Consider the following 22,673-nt stretch of genomic DNA (forward strand, 5'->3'; position numbering starts at 1 on the left):
CAAGTCCAATTTTATATATATATAATTTTATTTAATTTTTTAATCCCAGCCTAAAAAATAAAATATACCTTTAAGTCGTTCCATCCCAAAATTTTACATGATTTTTTTATGTCATATTAAATACATGTAACGTCTTATAAAAATGGTCAATAAACTACACCTAGTGACAAAGTCTTATTCAAATCTAATTTCTTTGCTAATACCTATTTCTATTTTTCTTCTAGTGTTTTCAACTTCAAATATAAACGTATTGAAATTTTAAGAATTTTATGTTATTTGATCTTCCTTTTTTCTTAAAAAAAAATATTTAGTACAGGGTAATTAGTATCGTATTAGTGGATGTATGATTTTTTTATTGGAAATTATTTTAGATTTATCAATATTTTACAGAAATACTCAATATACGTATAAAAATATATTACAAATATCAAATGAATGAAACTAAATAAATTTCAAATATAAATTATTCATTAATTATATAAATTACTCATTAATAAGCTCAACAAATAAAAATCTATCATTCAAATAAATCCAAATTTAATAATATTAATCCATCATTCAATATGAATTTTTAATGATTTAGCTCGTTTTCTTGATAAAAGAATCTGAAAGATGATCGGATATTTGTTTTTTGATAATCGGGTGAATGGTTTTTTCTTAATCATATTTTAGTTTTTATATTTCAAAGGTGAAAACATTATCCCAAAATTTTTTTAACTTTACATTTCGATGCAACATTTTTAATTAGTCACGTTTCAATTAAATTTTTAGCATAATAGTAAATAATTAAAAAATATTATATTTTTTAATATTATTCATGTACTGGACAGTGCACTATGTTCCAGTCGATGCAACCAAAATTTATCAGAATAAATTGATGCAACAGGTATGGACTAGAATTCTCACTAGTGTAGAAAAAGGAGGTTGGGTGTTCCGCAATGTTATTGAAACCGGACTGGACTGGTCGATATACTGGTCCAAAATAAGAGAAAGAACCAGTTAAACCAAGAACTAGAGTAAACTACACTTAAATTGCAAACTATCAACTGACTGAACCAATTAAATCGATTTTCACATTTTCTAGATCGGAAAAAAATTTGATTTAGAATCAATGGTTAAATCGATTGGATCGAGAATCAATGATCTGATTGGTTCAATCATCAATCTGATTCTAAAAATATTGATATTTTGATTTAAAATTGAAATGATACATACAAACCACTAATATCAAAACTAATGCAAAACCGACCACCATAGTTTACTACATAATTCGACATTCATATAAAATATTAACTTTGGAAATATATTGAAGGAGAAAAGTAATGGTATGTAAATGGATAACTTGGAAGAGATAATGAAGCAGGACTCATTAATATCAATAGTGGCATCTTGTCGATGTATGGCTGCTCACTATCTTAATTGCATTTATCGTTTGATTCTTTTCTTAATTAGCCAAACTCATGTTAACAATGGTATAATAGTAATTAAATACTTCATGGACAGAATATCAATATATAAATACCCCATATATAATAAGCAGCAACGTATCAAAGTACACCAAATAATGGGAATTGGAGAACTCCCATTTATACAAACAAATATAAGTGGGCGAAATCAATACTCATAATAAAGACACAAAGACGACTAAAAACCTTATTAAACCAGATCCAGTATGCAGTAGATAAAAAAAGAGGGTATTTCAAGGAGTAGAACGAGAACGTGGTGGAGAAAAGAAAGGAATAGAAGGAATTACAGTTGGGATTATGGGGACTGAGGGAATGCTTGGCACAGGGGGCAGTGTGCCCCTTGGTCCACTTGGAAATATGGTAGAAAGTGGAGGAAGTGCCCCAGGGTTTGGGAGATTAGGGAAAGATGGCAATGGTGGAGAAGAGAAAGGAATAGAGGGAATTGCAGTTGGGATTGTGGGGACTAAGGGAATGCTTGGCAGAGGGGGCAGTGTGGCCCTTGGTCCACTTGGAAATATGGTAGGAAGTGGAGGAAGCGCCCCAGGATTTGGGAGATTAGGGAAAGATGGCAATGGTGGAAAAGAGAAAGGAATCGAGGGAATTGCAGTTGGGATTGTGGGGATTGAGGGAATGCTTGGCAGAGGGGGCAGTGTGGCCTTTGGTCCACTTGGAAATATGGTAGGAAGTGGAGGTAGTGCCCCAGGCTTTGGGAGATTAGGGAAAGATGGAAATGGTGGAGAAAATAAATTAGCAATAGAGGGAATTGCAGTTGGGATTCCGGGGACTGAGGGAATGCTCGGCAGAGGGGGCAGTGTGGCCTTTGGTCCACTTGGAAATATGGTAGGAAGTGGAGGAAGCGCCCCAAGCTTTGGGAATGAGGGTATGGATGGCTCTGGGAATGATGGTTTAGGGAAAGATGGCAATGGTGGGAATGTTTTTTTAAACAAACTTGGCGTTTGAGGTAGTTGCTGAAGGTGACGAGCTGTTACCCCAACATCAATGCTTGCAAATGACAAAGTCATCAAGAATGCTAAAGCAAAGGAATTGAAAGAGGCCATTTTTGTGGAGAGATTTCGAAAGTAATGAAGCAGATGAAACAAAGTTCTTTATCTAAATAGGTGTGAGTGAGGAAAACAAAGCATGGTGTTGGGGGTTTATATAGGCATTAGCAATTCAGAAATACACTTATAGGCGAAGTGAAAAACAATAAATTATATCATAAATTATGATAGTAAAATATAATTATATTATTTTAATAGTCTATATTTTTTTATAATTCTTAGATAATTAAAATAATTTTTTATCATTTTCGATGGGTCAAAATATAATTTTATTATTAATAATTTAAATTTATATAAATTATAAAAAATCTGAATTAAAAATTTTCCATTCATGCCTAATCGCAATGGGGATTGCGGGAAATAGAAATCCCTGCCCCTAAACAATGCCCCCAAAATAAAATAGCGCCATGTCTTTTTTATATTTTTTCCATTTTAATCGCAATTCATTTTTAAATAAAAACATTATAATGGTTTAGGTTAATTTTTAAATTATTATAAATAAAATATTTATAACTGTTTTTTTTATATTATATTAATTTTAATATTTCTCCAATTAACATATAGTTTAAAATTTTAGTTACAATTTTATTCAAGATTTAAAAGAAAAAAAAACACTTATTTTATAAAAAAGATGAGTTACAACTAAAAGAAAAAAAAAACATGTGGCAGTGGCATAACTTTATTAGGGAGCTAGATTTTTAGTTGAAACTCATTTTTTTATGAAATAAAAGTGGGTTTTTTTTAATTTGAATAACTTTGTAGCTGATTTTTCAAACTATATTATTAACTGGAGAAATATGAAAAATAATATAAAATAAATGCAAAAACAATTATAATAAATAAAATTTTAACCTAAGTCATCATAATTTTTTATTTATTTATTGAATAAAAAGTGAATATAGTCAAAGATTGGACAAGTTTAATAAGTTGAGTTATGAAAAGTTGATTATTACTTTTTATTTAATCCTCTATTAGACAAAAAAAAACTAAAATTGAAAAATTGATTGAGGGAAAAAATGGAGTTTCTTGGTTTAGATTTGCTTTATATCTAATTTTTTTTTAAGTTAAATATAAAATTAGTATCTGAACTTATTCACTTCTTCTAAATTTATATTTATGGGTTTAGACTATATTGATACTTGAGACTAAGGGCGTCAATTTTTTGTTGACATGACAGTGTTGGCCAATCGCATGCCGCTACATAATGTTGTCTTTTATATATATATATATATATATATATATTTTTCCTCCTCTTCCCTTTTTCTTTTTTTTTCTTATATTTCTTTTTCTTATCTGTTTATGCACTTCTTTCTTTCTTTTGTAAAAAAAAACCCATTTGCTTCTTCTTTTACCTCTGCTTACAATCTCCATCATTGAAGAAGAAGATGAAGGAACCCTAATTTCTCTAATCCATTTCTTTGCTTCATTTCCCCTTAATCCCAATCCTACAAAAATCCCAATACAACAAACCTCAAAAACCCAAGCAATGGCCAGACTCCATTCGTTCTTGTTCTTCTTCTTTCTCAGAGGTTGATTCAGTAGGTTCAATGACCTCCATGGTTAGTTTTCTTATTGCAGGTTATAATCCTGAAATGGATTCTTATGGGCCAGTCTTAGAAAGGATAGCTTTGCTCCTGGGTTCCAGGGATGGCTCCATCTTGTTTGTGGATCTAATGAGCTTCATCACACCGCTCGCCTCCACAGTGAAGCTTCCGACCCACTGCTTCTCACTTACATCTTGGCTAATTGATTCAATCCCTACATTTGGATTTTTTTACAATGGAATTGGATCCTGCACGAAATCGATTAGTAGTTCGACTTAGAGAGAGGATTTTGTGGACAAGTGGTGAAGATTTTGAAAATAATTGACACTTGGTACCATTAAACATGAAATATGATTTCACTAATGTTTCTAATCCAAATGAGAAGTATCTTTATTATGCTATTGTAATTAGTCAATTTACTCCTGGAGAGCAAAGGAAAAATGGTCGATTAGTTTTGCTTGACGATAGGAGTTTACAAATTCGAGATGATTGGTTAAGATTCGATTCACACATCTGTGATGGTAGAAGCACAGAGAATGGTTGCGAGAGGTGGGAATGACCAAAATGCCGAAACAAAGGTGATAAGTATGAAGTAAGAACCATACGATATACACATAAAAGATTCTTTTAATGACACATTATATGGAAACACCAATCTTTCCTTGAACGATTGTAAGGACATATGTTGGAAAGTTGGAAATGTTTGGGAGTTGAAGCGGGAAAGGACCTTGGTTGTCGATTTCTTTTAGGGCATTATGAAGAAGGTGTGTTGGATGGTTTCTCCCATTCCATTTTGGGGGGGGGTTTTGAAGGGAAAAAAAAACAGATAGAAGAAAGGTAGAAGACGAAGTGGTAAAAAATGAAAAAAAGAAAAGAAAAAAAGTTGTAGCAGTCAAAGAGGTAGAAGAAGACCATAGGGAAAGGAAATTTCAAAGGAAAAAAATAAATAAAAAATAAATAAAAGGTTTTTAAAAATATAAAATGATATAAAAATAATTAAAGGAACAACTTTTTAGGCCAAAGCGAGTGACACGTGGCAGTGCGTGAGTGGTAAGCACTGCCACATCAGTAAAAAATTGATGCCGTGGGTCTCAAGTGCCAATATAGTGGACGAAAAAAATAGTTTGGATACTAATTAGAGACAAAAAAAAACCATAAGTACCAATCTGGGAAAAGTGGACAAGTTTGGGTACCAATTTTATATTTAACCTTTTTTTGTAAATAGAAACAACATTAAGAAATTACAAAAATAAGCAGAAATATGGCGCCCCAAACTTGGTCGGGACTGTCCGACCCGAATTCGATTGGCACATTAACCACCGAAAGGACTCTCTGTTTAGACCACCACAAAGCACCTCAATCAACTATTCACACCACACAATTATTCAAAGAATATTTAAAAAGTCTATAATCATGCTTCTGTTGTGCTAGTCTGATCATTCAATTAACAGTAAGAATAAACTTAATATCTAGCAAACAAAATACCCCAAAAGCTTCAGTTACACATGCGTGCATGCAAAAAGATATTTTGAAAGGCTATGTTTGAAAGGATATTGGAAACAGTTTTATTTAAAAACATGTGATTAGATTTAAATCGTAATATAGTAAAAATATCAGAAAAACTGCATTTCACAAGGTTTGAGAATAGTATTATAGGATTATACGTATAAGTCTTGTTTCGAAAGATCAATTAAAACATTACGTACAATTTCATAAAATTTGTCATTTAATTAGTTCGCAGGCAACTAACAGTTTACGTTATTAGTCCAATTTTACATCTCATGCATACAAAGCACATGTTTGCTTTCAAAACACATATGAAACATTTTGGCCTTACCTTGACGACCGGCAACTCTTCCACCTACACTTACAAGTTAGTCAATCAATTAATCAAAACATTAATCAAGCATTCATAATGTACCATTCAATCATCTATCTAAAGCAGTAATAAAAGTTCCAAGTCAAAACAAAGTCTAATCCTAAATCCCATATTTGGTCCCACTTTGCCTTCCTCATTAGGGTTGGGAACACATCAATATACCCACGTGTAGCCTTGTTTTGGATCACTTGGATAACTCAGTTCCACACCTCATCGCGCTCTATATCACTATAATGTTCTAAAAGGGAGTTTGAGCTTATTGAAGCTCAGTGAGTGTTCAAACATACCACAAATAAACACATTAGTCAGGTTTGGGTGGACATATCATAACAATTCACGTAATATTAAAGTTCATACAAAATAGTGACTCACGCAACACAACAGTTTTCATAAATAAACAGTGCACATAGACTAAAAAATTTACATAAAGTAAGCTGTTCACGTAAAATATAAGTTCATACCACATCATAACTCATATATTTCAAATGATGATAAGTTGACATTTTGTGATTTTGAAACATATAGGGGACTCTATCACCACATATAAGTGAAATCTATCACTACATATTGGACAAATGGATCTCCATATAACACCTCGTTGTTGACTTAAAAGAGCCTTGCGCTATCTCCGATATAAGTGTAGCATGGATACTGACACTCTCTTTACCCAGACTCATAGACTCTTTGATGCATCATTGAGAGCACCAAAAATAACCTATCCCTATAAAATAACGAAAAGAATAGTATAAGGGAAGTAGGGTCAAATCCTTAAGGAGTGGATTTTCACAAATTCCTGTTCCTCGAGATCCCGGGCAGAGTCGTGCCCAAGAAAAACTGCGTACCTAGAAAGAAAAATTTTAAAAAAATAGAATTAAAAGTTTGGATGAATTGAACTTGCGTAAACTGAAATTGAAATTGTAAAAAATAAACAGAGTTGAGAAAAGAGATTTTTTGATGGAGAGGTTCCAGCCTCCGGTTATATCGATCCTCTTTGGGTTAAATCCCAGGCTTTTAGGTGATACTTCTCGAACAGAATAAGCCAGTTATAGTGGAATAGGACGTCTATGACCACCAGCTCCAATTAGATTTTAGAATTACGATTTAGAAGAAACTGACTCTAGCCAACCGTCACTCTTGTGGGACCATCTTACAGTACATCATCATTTCTCAATGGCGAATGTCACACCATTTTTTCTCTTGGGCTCGACAACCACTGATGCAGTAAACTAACGAACCGATTGTGCAACCTTCCCAAAACATACAAAGTGGCCGCCTTTGCACAAGATGAAAAGATCACTTTTGGAAGGACATGAACGGAAGCGTCAGTCCCGTAATGCGGAGAAATGATGAATACTCGTTGAGAAGGCCAAGTGCGGATTCTAAGCCTCATGAACCTTTTTTGGGGAATCTCGACAACCTTTGGCTAGATGAATTTAGTGGCTCATGCTTTTTAGGAAAAAAGAAATAAGCTTAATAAAAATGGAATTTTATTGAATAAATGAAAGGAACAAAGGCTAGAGCTTTTTGGGAGGAGTTTTTTTTAATAGAAAAGATCGAGAGCAATTTGTGTCACTCCATCCCCTATTTATAATACTAAGAAAAACTAGTTTATTCTTATCTAAATTCTAAAAGATAAATAAAGATAAAAGCTAAAAATTAAATCTAAATAATAATCTTAACAATAATCCTAATAAAATTCAAATTTAAATAGAGTCTTTTGTTCATAAATCTCTTCTTTGCACTTTTGCCCCCCAAGTCTGCCACACATTGCATTTTCGGCACCACTTCTTTCCTATTTCGCATGCTGGCCCATTTTATCTTTAAATTCACGGTTTTTACCTCTAAATTTCCTTTTGCCTTCAATTTAGTCCCTACAAGATAAAAAACCATAAATAGCACAAATTAGTAGGATCATACACAAAATAAATATGTAATTAATACGTAAAAATATGTCATTCCAGAGTATTATCAAATTCCCCCTACTTAGTCCATGCTTGCCCTCAAGTATGGCTCATATCCACCGTGAAATTTAGATTTTACCATGAAAGAAGTATCATTCCAAAGTTTTATAAAAATTAGGCATAATGCATATGAAAATAAAGAGAACCTTTAGCTTGCTTTAAGTAAAACTGAAAAACAATTCCAATTTAAACACACAAAAATTAAATCGTCCTGGCCTATTTCATGAAAATAAGGTCATTTACTAAACTTACCAAGACACCCAATTTGTTTCCAACTTTAGTCCCCAAATGCAATTCTTTATTATTATTATTATTATTTACTTGTTTTTCCTTTTTTTTTCTTTTTTATGTTTTTCTTTGCTTAAGAATATATTGAACCTTTTGACGCGAAGAGAAATGACAACCAATCACCCCACCCTGGTTACTCAGCCCAACATACTCCTAATTTATTATATTTATATATTTTTTTCTTAAGAATATATTGAACCTTTTGACGCGAGGAGAGATGACAACCAATCACCCTACCCCAGTTAATTAGCCCAACGTATTCCTAAAATTTTTTTGTTTAATTCTGGTTAACGGAGTTTTTCCTAACACGTCACACAACCTTTTGACACGAAGTAGGATGACAACCCAAGAACCCTACCCCGGTTACTCAGTCAATCACGTTTTAAGCTGTAATCATAACCACAGAGGCATCAAAATTTATTATTATCATGAAACAAAATTTTAATTTGGAGGACTAGCAAAAACAATCAAGTGTCAAAAATAATTTTCGGCAGCTCCCTAACAGTCATGAATAGAAATTTAACATGCAATTGTATTAAGTGTCCTCTTTGCATTTAAATTTAATCGATTTTCCTATAAGCAAGATAGGGTTAACTCTATTAATCATAACTATTTTAGCCTAATAGAAATAAAACAGTGGAGATGAAATCAATCTATCAAAATCATAACTAGCTCAGTAGACAAGAATCATGCTCACAGGTCAAACAGTGGGCGATTTCTGGTTAAAGTCTTGAGCATGAAACGAGGTAGGATATACTATAAATAAATGTGGGCAAAAATGAGCACAAGGTAGCAGCAACAGTAACACAATAGTAAAATCAACAAATAAAATGACAGAAATAATGAGGAATGTCTCCCTCTGCTTAAAACACATTGCCCTCGATGTGAAAGAAAAAGGAAAACAGATATGTGAAAAAAAAGTTTTAGAAAAAATCCCCATGTAGACACTGTCGTTCATGCATAGCTGCAAGGAGGAGAAGGTTTGGCGTTGTATGGAGGAGAAGAACGAGGGAAAGCCGTTCGTTAACTAAGTTAACGTGTTGGGGCACTGAGAATCGACGCTGGTGGCTGTTGACGGCAAATGAGGGTTTGGCGACGGCACGGCTTCTTGTCCTAACCATGGTGGTGGGAAAAAATCGGTGGTAGGGATGAGGGAGAAGGGGAACGACGGTTGGAGGGTTATTTGAGTGAAAATGGGGAAAAGTTTAAGGTTTGAAGGTGTAGAAGAAAGGGTGTTTGGCTATAAGGTAGGTGTTTGGCTATAGGGTAGGTGTTTGGATGCATATTTTGGGTAAGTATAAAGCAGGGATGTGCTATTCCTACTTGGAATAGGGATAAACTAAGGGGTGTTTGTGAAAGCATGCCAATTTTTAAGTTTTTTCCCTGCCGATTTACCTAGACAGAAGAAAAGAAATTTATTAATATCCAAATAAAATAAAGTAATAAATAATAAAATAAAATAAAAATAAAGAAAAATAAAAATTGGGTTGCCTCCCAACAATCGCTTGTTTAACGTCATTAGCTTGATGCCCCAACTAGTATTGGGGTTGTTCCAGCTGAATTCTTTCGTTCGTATAGGCTTGGGAATTCTCATTTGTTACCACATCCACCATATTTGGGTTCAATTGTCCTTGCGCCTCTTGCTTTGGTTTCGCTTTTTCCTCTAAGAAAATCTTATGTGTGTCTGTCAAGGGGTTAATCCCTTTTAAGTCGGCAATAGTCTCATCATTCTCCAAAAATACGTATTTGAGATGCTCGGAAAGTGGTTTGAATTCCAGATTTGGTGCCTGCACAACTGAAGGTAGAAGTTTAGTGTTCATCGGAGACAACAATTCATTAACAGATTTAAAATCATCAAACATCATTTTAGGTTTATCTCTATGAGATGACTCAAAATTTTCTTCTACTAATGAGTCAATTATGTCGACATGGTTTACGTTCAAAATTTCACTAGGATGACTAATAGCACCATAAACGTTAAATTTTACGATCTCCCCATCAAACTCCATCGTGAGGGTTCCGCTACGTACGCCAATCTTAGTATTTGCAATACTAAGGAAAGGTTGCCCCAACAAGGTGTCTGAAGACCTAGGAGCAATATCCTCTTCTATTTTTATCACATAAAAGTTTGTAGAAAAGATAAGTTCATTGACTTTCACTAATACGTCCTTAAAGACTCCTTCGAGATGCATAATAGATTTATCTGCTAATTGAATGTTAACACCTGTTTTCATAAATGGAAAAAGGCATTACATTTATGGAAGCTCCGAAATCACACATAGCTTTTTTAATTCCTAAGTGACCTATTTTGCATGGTACTGCAAACATGCCCCTGTCTTTACATTTTGCTAGAATCTTTCGTTGCAACACCGCAGATACATTTCACCAACACTTACACTTTCATTTCCAGTCAATTTTCGATTGTTTGTGCAAAGCTCCTTAAGGAACTTGGCATATCGCGAAATTTGTTTGATGGCATCCAATAATGGTATGTTGATCTTGACATTTCTAAATGTTTCGAGGATCTCTTTTTCCTCCTTACCTCTTCAATGTTGGTTCAATAGTCCTGGAAACGGAGGTTGAATTAACGGCAATGGAGGTTTTGTTCGGACCAGTTCATCATTCTCCTACTTTTTCTAGGAAGAATCTTGACCAAGATTCCTGCCAGGATTTGGTTCGAGTACTTTTCCACTTCGCAATGTCACTACATTTGCGTGTTGTCTTGGGTTAGGTTTCGTTTGTGGTAGCAACTTTCCTTGTGAGTTCATTTTCTCAATGATGTGGTCAACTCTTTTATAGATGCCTCAGGTTTCTGTTGAAAATCCTTTGTTTCTTTTTGGAAATCAACAGTTTTTCGTTGTATCTGCTATTGGAAATGAAGCACATTAGCTACTAATTTATTGACCATGGTTTCTAGAGAGGTACCTGAATCTTGCGCTTGTTATGAAAATCGATTTTGGTATGGTTGGTTATATTGTAGGTTTGCCCCATAACTCAAGTTAGGATGGTCTTTCCATCCTGGGTTATCTGTATTTACATATGGGTCATATCGCCTTTGGGGCGGTCCAGGAAAGTTCCCCATAGTATGTTCGGGTATTGCATATAGTATTGCCTTTAGGCCATAGTATTGTCACACAAACTAGGGCATGCATCAGTTGTATGTTCGGGTATTGCACAAATTCTGCACAGTCGGGCTTGTCCTGTTTTTACTGCAAAAAGAGAATTTACAATATTAGTAAGTTTATCAACTTTATCTTTTAAAGTTGAATTACTTAGCTGGTGAACCCTTCTATTGGGTTCAAGATTGGCTCAGAATTATTAAGTATTTGCAGCCATCGTGGAGATCAAGTCCCTTGCCTGTTGGGGGGTCATGTTGACTACTGCCCCTCCACTAGCAGCATCTATTATATTCATTTCCATGGGCTTCAAGCCCTCATAGAAGTACTGGAGAAGAGACTGTTTTGTTATCCCATATTGTGGGCAACTTGTGCATAACTTCTTAAATCACTCCCAATAGTCATAAAGAGACTCCACATCTTTTTGCCTTATCCCAACAATTTCCCTCCTTAATTCAACTACGCGTGATGTTGGAAAAAATCTGTTGAGAAACAAACGGGAAAGATCAGTCCAAGTTGTAATAGACCCAGGGGGTAGATAAAATAACCACTCCCTAGTAGAGTCTGCTAGGGAAAAAGGGAAAGAATGTAATTTGATCTGATCCTTAGTTACGCCCTGAGGTTTCATACTAAGAAAAACCATATGTTTTAGATGTTTGTGGGGATTTTCATTTTGCAACCCCTGAAAGTCGGCAGTAACTGGATTAATCTTGACTTTAGTTCAAAATCAGTATCCATAGTAGGATATGCAATGCATAACAATAGTTGTTTTGCAGGAGCTTCAGCCATTTGCCGGATTGTTTGAGCCATAGGTTGATGTGCTAGATTCGGGTTTTCGTTAACCCTAGCATTAAGCATTTCTTCTGGTGGATCGACTCTTAGTCTTTCGTTCTCCAATGTTTGAGTAGGGTTTTTGTTAACCCTAAACTTAACTTCATTGCCTGCTTCTATTTCCGGCGGTGGGTTACTCTGAGTCCCTACCACCTTTGATTGCTTTTTACGTAGCCTTGTTTCCTTGTGATTAGCTTTCGCAGTCTTCTTTATTTCTGAATCAAACATAAGAATACCTAGAGCAGATTTGGTCATAAGAAACAAAATAAACAAGATTAGTATACTAGTCCCCAGTAACGGTGCCAAAATTTGATTCGTCGTTGAGAGCACCAAAAATAACCTATCCCTATAAAATAACGAAAAGAATAGTATAAGGGAAGTAGGGTCAAATCTTCAAGGACTAGATTTGCACAAATTCCTGTTCCTCAAGATCTCGGGCAGAGTCGTGCCCAAGAAAAATGGCGTACTTGGAAAAAAAAAATTAAAAGTTTGGATGAATTGAAATTGCGCAAATTGAAATTGAAATTATAAAAATAAACAGAGTTGAGAAAAGAGAGTTTTTGATGGAGAGATTCCAGCCTCCGGTTATCTTGATCCTTCTTGGGTTAAATCCTAGGCTTTTAGGTGATCTTTCTTGAACAGAATAAGCCAGTTATAGTGGAAGAGGACATCTACAACCACCAGCTCCACTTAGATTTTAGACTTATGATTTAGAGGAACTTGACTCTAGCCAACCGTCACTTTTGTGCGACCATCTTACACTAGATCATCATTTCTCAATGGTGAATGTCACGCCATTTTGTCTCTTGGGTTCAACAACCGCTGACACAATAAGCTAAAGAATCGACTGTGCAACCTTCCCAAAACATACAAAGGTCGCCTTTGCACAAGATGAAAAGATCACTTTTGTAAAGACATGGACGGAAGCGTCAGTCCCGTAATGCAGAGAAACGATGAATACTCGTTGAGAAGGCTAAGTGTGGATTCTAAGCCTTATGAACCTTTTTTGAGGAATCTTGACAACCTTTGGCTAGATGAATTTAGTGGCTCATGCTTTTTGGGAAAAAAACTTAATAAAAATAAAATTTTATTGAATAAATGAAAGGAACAAATGCTAGAGCTTTTTGGGAGAGGGAGTTTTTTTTTAACAGAAAAGATCGAGTACAATTTGTGTCACTCCACCCCCTATTTATAGTACTCAGAAAATCTAGTTTATTCGTATCTAAATTCTAAAACATAAATAAAGATAAAAGCTAAAATTAAATCTAAATAATAATATTAATAATAATTCTAATAAAATTCAAATTTAAATAGAGTCTTTTGTTCATAAATTTCTTCTTTGAACTTTTGCCTCCCAAGTCTGCCACACGTTGCATTTTTGGCACCACTTCTTTCCTATTTCGCATGCTGGCCTATTTTATCTTTAAATTCATGCTTTTTCCCCCAAATTTCCTTTTGCCTTCAATTTAGTCCCTACAAGATACAAAACCATAAATAGCTCAAATTAGTAGGGTCATACTCAAAATAAATATGTAATTAATACATAAAAATATGACATTCCAGAGTATTATCAGTCTTTCGCTGTCTCCGGATATAATGACCATCGTAATAAAGAGGGTGAGTACTCACAATTTGAAGAAAACAACAAGTTGTATAGCTAATTTGAAGTTGAATGTGAGAAGAATAATGATGATTTAATGATTTTTCTTTAAAATTGGAAGGTGTTGAGGTGTTTGGATAACTAAAAAATCACTAAGGATGAGTTAATTTTGAGAGAAAATATCAGATTTGAACTTGCGGAAAATTTTGAATGTAAAGGTAAATTGGAGGGAAGGGACGCCGGGTTTTTAAAGAAGCAAGGAAGATGAATAGTTATTTTTAAATTAAGGGAAAATTACCTTTTAAAGACTCTGTTTTCCCTTGTTTTTCAAATCAGTCCTTAGTCTAATTAAAACACATTTTTCTCAATTATTTTCAAACCGATCTATTTTAAGTTATTTTATAATCGATCACCTGATCCTAATTTTCACAACCTAATTTTAGACACAATAATTATTTAATAATTTATTATTACCATTGTTATTTAATTAATTATTTTATCCTATTTTAATCTCTATGATATTAAACCCAATTTTTTCACTCGAGCTTACAACCAATTACCCAATTCTACTAACCCGATTTTTGGGATGTGACAAGAAAATTAAAAGCTCATAATATCCTTTTGGATTAACTCCCGTATAGCTTGAGGAGGTTCAAAAAAAACCTGTAGATTGGTAAAATTTATACCAGCTTGCTTAGCCATGAAATCCGCAACTATATTATGGTCTCTAGGAATATGATGGATACAGACTTTCTAATTCCTTTTTAATAGTGTATGGATGACACGTATTTCCATAAGAGGGCTATCAATAAGTTTGCTAGACAAAATTAATTTCACCAAAAGATCATTATTAGATTCAAGTTCAACCTGTCGGTATCCCTTTTCCCAAGTCAGACGTAACCCTTCAAGCATACACCTCGCTTCTATCCTGAAAACTTCAATTTCTCCCCAATATCATCGAATAGCCACACAACCAATTACCATCCTCATCTCTAATGATTCCTCCAATTGTAGTCGAGTAAGAACTAAGCGAAACTACATCATTTGTATTGAGTTTAACCCATCCGCTCTTCGACACAGAAAATTTTAATTATATAATACTTATATTTATTATTTGATTTATATATAAAAATAAGTAAAAAAATTAATCCATGGAAAAGGTAGTTGATTGGTTTAATAATTTAGATTTAATTTAAGAATCAATTTATTAAACTCAACCTTCTATGAGATAATTTTTGAATTTATGATGAATTAACTTATTTTCTTATATTCTTAATTTATTTTTAGTATTTTTATTTTCTATTAATTTGAAGTATTTTACCATTAATATATAATTTGAAAATTGAGTTATAATTTTTTTATTAAAAATGGTTCACAAATTGAACTTAACAAAAGAAAACATTTTTATTTTATAAAAGATACAAGAGTCAATAACTCATTTCTTTTTTCAAATTGACTTTTTTTTTTCTCTAAGTTGAGTACAAAATTAACTTGATGAAAAAAAAAAGCAAATTAATTTACTGATCAACTTGTCGGAACTCAGAGTAGCTGAATCTTCAACTATATATAATTTTTATGGTTTAAAAGAGTAAAAAGTCCTCAAATTTTTTTTAAGGAAAAAATAATAAAATTCTTATTTTTTCTTTTTGCATTCAATTGGGTACTTTAACTATCAAAATGCATAAAAAAAAGGTCATTTGATTGTTAACTTTAACAATTAACCGTTAAAGTTAACTTTCTCTAATTTTTTTCAATTAAAGCCACCACGTTTCATAACCACGACGTGATATGTGACAGAGAAATGATAAAAAAATAAAAATCAATAAAAGTTATAAAAATTATAAAAATTGTTAAATTTTAATAAAATTATAAAAATATTTAAAATTAGAAAAAAATTATAAAACTCGTAAAAAAATATAAAAACTGTAAAATTTTATAAAAAGTGTAAAAAATTATAAAATATATAGAAATATAGAAAAAAGAATTTATAAAATTTTATAAAGTCGTAAAAAATTATAAGAAAATGTAAAGCAATATAAAATTCATGAAAAATAGTATAAAAATTATCGTTCCAAAAGAAGCATTTTATAAATTTTATTGATTTTTATTTTTTATCATTTTTTGCCACATGTCATGCTGTGTTGCGACAAATGATGGCTTTAACTGGAAAAAAAGGGGGTTGTTAACTTTAGGTCAACGGTTAAAGTTAATGGTTAAAGGTTTTTTTGATGCATTTTAGAATTTGTTATGATTTTTATAAAATTTTATAATTTTTAATAATTTTTTATTAAAATTTAATAATTTTTTATATTTTTTTATTTTTTATAATTTTTTTCCACATGCCACACCGTGGTTGTGACATGGGGTGGCTTTAATTGAAAAAAAATAGGGCAGTTAACCTTAACGGTCAACTGTTAAAGTTAATGGTTAAATGGACTTTTTGTTGCATTTTGACAGTTCAATACCCAATTGAGTGCAAAGAAAAAAAAGCAGGGGTTTAATTGTTTTTTTTGAAAAAGTTTGAGGGCATTTTTGATTCAGTTTGAAAATTTAATTATCCAATTAAGTGAAAAAGAACTGGAGCTTAATTGCGTTATTTGAAAAATTTTGGGAGCTTTTTTATTCTAAAAAATATGATGACTTGGATTAAGTTTTTATTTATTATATTCGGACAATTTTAATATGTTTCCTATCAATATATAATTTGAAACTTAATTACAATTTTATCCAAGATATTAAGGAAAACACTTTCATTTTATAAAAAAAAGATGAATTGAGGGGCACGAACCTCCGATTTAGCAAAGTTTCCCAAACATGTTATGTATGATACTAGTATTTTCAAAGTTGAAGGTGTAAATAAACTACACTGTACTTGTCAATTGAGATAGGTGAATTCAGTTTAAACGATTTTGACATCATTCCAAATTTTAATTGATTTTGTGTTTGAGCCTTTTGATTTTAGATAATTCAAATTTAGTAATCAAAAAGCTTTTATCTTAAAGTACTCTTCAACTATGAAACACTAAATTGTTACAAAAATAATTCCTTTTTACTCCCTTTAACTTCATTTTGATTTTTTACAAAACACTTTATGTTATACTATAAATATTATTACATGCGTACGCGTGTTGAAATTACGTATTTAGAACACAGATGCATGATTCAAAATAACATTCAATCAACAATGAAATGTATTGTTTGAAACCAATAAATAATAATTTATGAAATATATACGATATTAAAATAAAAATATTAGATTGAATTGTGAGTAAACCAAAATTTAAACATAAAAATTCAGCATATTAAGAATATTAAATGATACAATTGTTTATCATGATGTTTTCATCAACCCTAATTTGGTGTCAAGTTACTTTGTGACACAAACTCCATCAACATCATTATTAACACTAGAAACTCTATCACACGCGTATGTGTGTGGAAAGTACATATTTAGAACATAGATGCATGTTTAAAAATAACATCCAATAAATAATGAAATATATAATTTGAAACTAATTAATCATAATAACACATGAAATATGTACGATATTAAAAATAAAAAATTAGATTGAATTGTGAGTAAAACGAAATTTACACACATAAATATATCAGTTTAACAATACTAAATGTAACCCCACACCCAACCCAGTCGTCGAATCCAAATGCATAATATTGCATTTTGTTGCCAAAACATCACAAACTATCTCAGAACATTTCAAATAGTGACTTAGCATTTAAATATAATAAATCTCATACATTCTTGATTTTATATAAAAACATGTTTAATAAATGTAAATTGGTCTCATTAACTGTTTTGGGTTTATACGGAGACAAAAAATGAAGTCAGGTATCGTGTCCAACTCGATTTAATAAAATTTAGCGTTGTGCCTTGAGACATTGAAAGTCATGTCTCGAAACATGTTGTAATGACTTGATTTCAATCCATTGTTAGAAAAAAATACGGTTTTGAAGCTGGATTTCATTAATTGAGTTAGTGAAAATTTTAATCAAAGAGTTGCCATTATTAATGTAAGATTTTATTATTGGATGGTCGACTAATTAAATTGAGAAAGCCGTTAATTATAGTACAATGGACAAATTTCACTCAATAAAGACTAAAGTATTACAAAAAAATAAATATTTAACAATAAAATTTGTCATACTCTTATTTGTCATTTTACACATATAAACTTTCACCTATCAATTAAGTTTTACCAAACACGTTTAAATAAATAGTTAATAAAATCAGCTGATCAAATCAGTTAATAGAAAGAATTGGTCAAGTCAATTATTGCAATCAGCAATAAGTTATTAGTCAATTGCCAAAGATAATAGTTTAAAATTTTAGTTCTCATTTTATTCCATATTTAAAAGAAAAAAAAACACTTATTTTGAAAAAAAAAATGAGTTACAACTAAAAGAAAAAAAAACATGTGGCATAACTTTATTAGGCAGCTAGATTTTTAGTTGAAAGTCATTTTTTATAAAATAAAAGTGGGTTTTTTTAATTTGGATAAATTTTTAGTTAATTTTTCAAAACCATATTATTAATTCGAGAAATATGAAAAATAATATAATATAATATAATATAATATAATATAATATAATATAAATTATAAAAAATAAAAAATAACCTAAGTCATCATAATTTCTTTTATTCATAAAATAAAAATGAATAAATTGGATTAATAATGTAACATCCAAAAATCGGGTTAGAAGAAATGAGTTAGCGGAACCAAGAGTGGTTTCGCCTTGATTTTGAATTAGAATTTTGAAAGTTTTGTAAAACCAATTGATTTGATTTAGTGGTTAAGTGCTTTGAATGTGTGTTTAAAGTCTTATGTTCAAATCTCTCCTTTAGAATTTTTGTTATTTTTTTGTCTTAACCTATATCATTGATCATCTGGCATAAATTCTATTTTTGATCAACTGATCTTAAGAATGAGCTTGTTGGTTCAATAGTTAAGCTTCTATGTACCCTTTGGTCTTGTGTTCAAATTTTTGCGTAAGTAATAAGAAAATACTTTTATATTATTCCGTAAATTAGTTTAGTTTTTTTTTATTAACTTCCTTCTCCTATGTTCCAAAAAAAAAGTTTACCTCTCCTATTTATTTTTTTATTTTTGCTTTTCTTCTGAAAATTTCTTTCGTTTTGCTATCTGGCGTGGAATTGATCCCGTGCGGGCCTTGATCTTTTCTCTCGGTTCTGTTCTTAACGTCGGTAAAAGTTCAATTGGTTATATCACTAGTATGGTGGTTTTCTTGTTGGTTTCTGAGTTCTATAGTAAAGGACAATTCTTCCTTAAGAGTTTGTAATTGATTGTTTGAATCAGGAAAGGACCGAACAACGTCTAGCGTTCCTTCAACTATTTAAGAATCGCGTGTCTGTTGTCTGTTTGTCGGTAAGTTTAGTTTGGGGTTTTGTGTTGAAAGTTCTTTGACCTAGTTTTGGTTTGGATGCTAATTCAAATGATTTGATTCGAATTAATCATCTGATTCGGTCATTATAACATTGTTTTTAGGTTCGAGAATCATCTTTGTGGCTTCCATATCAAAACCGTACCAGGTGTGTAACAAAAACCCTACTTTCTACGTTTGGTGAAGGTTGGAAAGCATGGCTGTCAACGCCTATAACCGTGTGTCAGACCGTGTGGTAGGCCGTATAACTCGCTAATTGGAATTACAGACATACTGGCTAGAGACACGGGCGTGTGTCCAGGTCGTGTGAGAAGATCCTTGGGTCTTGAGTCACACGTTCAAGCCGTGTGAATCCACATGGGCGTGTGGGCCAAAAATCGTTATTTTTCCCTAGGATCATAAACGTCATTTGAATCGAACGTAGGCCTTCCCTAGGGTTTGTATTGTAACACCCCAAACCTAGCCTAGACGTTATGGCCGAATCTGGCGATGTCACATGGAATGGGATTTGAAGACAAGATTGTCAAGTTAAAACTGTTACAGTTAGTGAGCTTTTATTTAATTCGGAAAAAAATAAATACTAGTTGATTTGCTTTAAAACTTGTCTCTTAGCAGAAGCTTTTGTAACCAATTAATTTAGTGAAAATTGTTTCTATTTATGAAAACCTTAGTTTTTAGAAAAACCGTGTTTTGTTTAGTTGCAGTTTTAAAAAAAATCCTTAAAAATAGTATAAAGTCTCAAATTTAAAGCCAACTAGTCCATAGTCCAAAAGTTACATCAAAAACCCCAAATAAGTAATAAATTATAGACATTAACGGAAAAAAATCTAAAATTTATGTATGGCCACTGTCGAATCCTCCGCTGCACTGACCATCAAGTCTGGGGATTACCTGTACAGATTAAATAGAAAAAGGGTGAGTTTTCGCAAACTCAGTGTGTAATCCCCACAGAAAACATGCACACAGATATTCAACAGCATTCAATTAGATACAGTCTGGGGCCTGGGCCCATCAAATAATTAGTTTGGGCCTTGGCCCATGTTAGATACAGAATGCAGATACAGTAGATCAGAATCCTACCCACCAGCTTCTACATATCATCTCCGTCCAACCCCACACACGATGTGGGGATTAAATCAACCCACCCATCCCTACACACCATGTTGTTCCAAAATGCAGCACATAATCAGAAGGTTGCAGCTGGGCTGCCAGATAAGAGGCTTAATAGCCTTTCAGACACTTTCTCCAAATAACATCAACCCACCCCGATGCAATACAACATGCAAAATGTGTCATGCCATTGTGCAATTAATAGTACATACATTCAGATATCATAAGTCATACTCGGTATAAAAATCACTCGGACATATCACACATATAGGGGTCTAAGTAAAGCTTATCGACCTTACAGTAGGTCCATAGTCGACTTGGGCGACCCGTGCAACCTTACAGAACTTTTCAGAAAAATGGGCTCACACGCCCATGTGGCCTGCCCGTGTAGGCCACACGCCCGTGTGGCCCACTCGGCCCAAATTGGCCTTGGCCGCGTGATCCATTTTTAATGTAACCCATGCTAGCTAAATATTCATATATGTTTTCACTATTTACTTATATGTTCCTTCAAAGGTGTCTACTTGACTCACTGTTACTAAATTATTTATATCTTGAGTTAAAGAATTCCCAATTAAGGTCTGCTTGATGTCTTTGAAACTACACTCAAATAACTTTCTACCATAAAATTTTTAAAATTTTTGGTTTAGCCAATAAGTACAGTAAAATCTTCAATCTTACCCCTGTTCTGCTGTTTGACAGCTTCGACCTTTCTTTCCTAAAAATTAATTATCTCTTAGTACAAAATTTGGATGATAATACCATTTGTTTCTATTCAAAATAGACTCATTAATAATTTAAAAATGTAAATTTTAACCCCTAATTATTTTTATTCAATTTTTGATGATTTTCCAAAGTCAGAACAGGGGAACCCTAATTCATTCTCACATTGTCTCACAAAACTTATTATCTCTCACGATTTACAATTTCATTACTTACACTGTTTCTTCTATGAGAAACTAGATTCAATAATCTTTAATTCCATTTTTTTCATCCTCTAATTCGATTTTCACAATTTATGGTGATTTTTCAAATTTAGCCAACTTCTATTGTCCAAACAGCAAGCAATTTCAGCTTTTCACCGAATCCCATTTTCTGCGTTTCGGGTACACACCTGGTTTTTTTTATGCTAAAATAGTCCCCGAGCACTCCAAAGTCTATAGTTGAACAAATAACACTAATTTAATCTCACATAACGTGATTCCAAATCGAACTCATATCGAGGTTTTAACCCATAAGTGACTAAACCTTACCTTCAACCGACGAACAGTAATTCCCACACAAACTAAGACTCCGATTGGTGATTACGAGCCCTTGAATCCTCCCCCAATTGGCATAAACAAAACACTTCAGAAGAAAGTTAACAAACGGAGGCAAATCACTTATATAACACTTACCAAATGATCGAAGACAAACATGGAGTGACACGAGGCAGAGTGGGAAAAGAAAAGTCAAGAAGATGAAGGATGAAAGTGAGCAGAAATTCGGCAGCAATGAAGAGAAAAACGGCAAGAGGGTGGAAGGATTTTGGGGAAAGGAAAAAAAGAAAAAAAAAGATGAACAGAATATTTGATAACCACCCCAATCCCTTATTTCTCTCCATCAAACTCCCCACTAAATCCACTACTCAGATTTTTAGTCCATCTCAAACTCTCCTGGACACAAGAGCAAAAATAATTCCCATGCCAAGATTCGAACAAAGGACCTCCTTTACACCAACACTCCACTTATCCACCAGACCAGCAGGCTCATTCTGTTAATTATTTGCCAACTTTTACTTAAAAGCCTACTAACCAAGGATAGGGCTTATTTATAAAAATACCAAAATTTGCCCAAGTCCTGGCTTGAACTTGGGACTGCCCAAACACACCCAGAACACATAACCACTAAAGAAGATAGGTATTTTGTGCCACACATTCACAATACCCAAAATTAAAACTTTGGGGCGTTACATGTATGATCTGAAATAAGCTATAAAAATTGATATTTGATGAAATGTTGATGTATAATTCGTTATCTGGTCGTATGTCTGATATGATATAAGCTAAGTAAGTATGATATGTTAGCGTATAATATGCTTTTGTTGGGACATGTTTAAGGTATGTGATTTATTCAGGTATGATTTGTGCTTTGTTAATTTTGATGATTCGTTTTTGTGTATTGTGTTGGATGAAGACATGTGATATCTGAATATGTTATTGTGTATGATACTGATTCTGATATGTAACCATGCATGTGATTTCATGGCAAGTCTAATATGAATCATTAAGATGTGATCAATCTGTCTTGCAAAGTGTGGATTCCCATGCCTTCTGCTTCTGTTATTGTACGACAACACGTCCTACATACTTATCATTCTAATTCTAAATATGGATCTGCTTCAGTGGTTAAGTGTCTTG

The sequence above is a fragment of the Gossypium hirsutum genome, chromosome D13, assembly GCF_007990345.1.
Source record: "Gossypium hirsutum isolate 1008001.06 chromosome D13, Gossypium_hirsutum_v2.1, whole genome shotgun sequence".
NCBI classification, from domain to species: domain Eukaryota; kingdom Viridiplantae; phylum Streptophyta; class Magnoliopsida; order Malvales; family Malvaceae; genus Gossypium; species Gossypium hirsutum.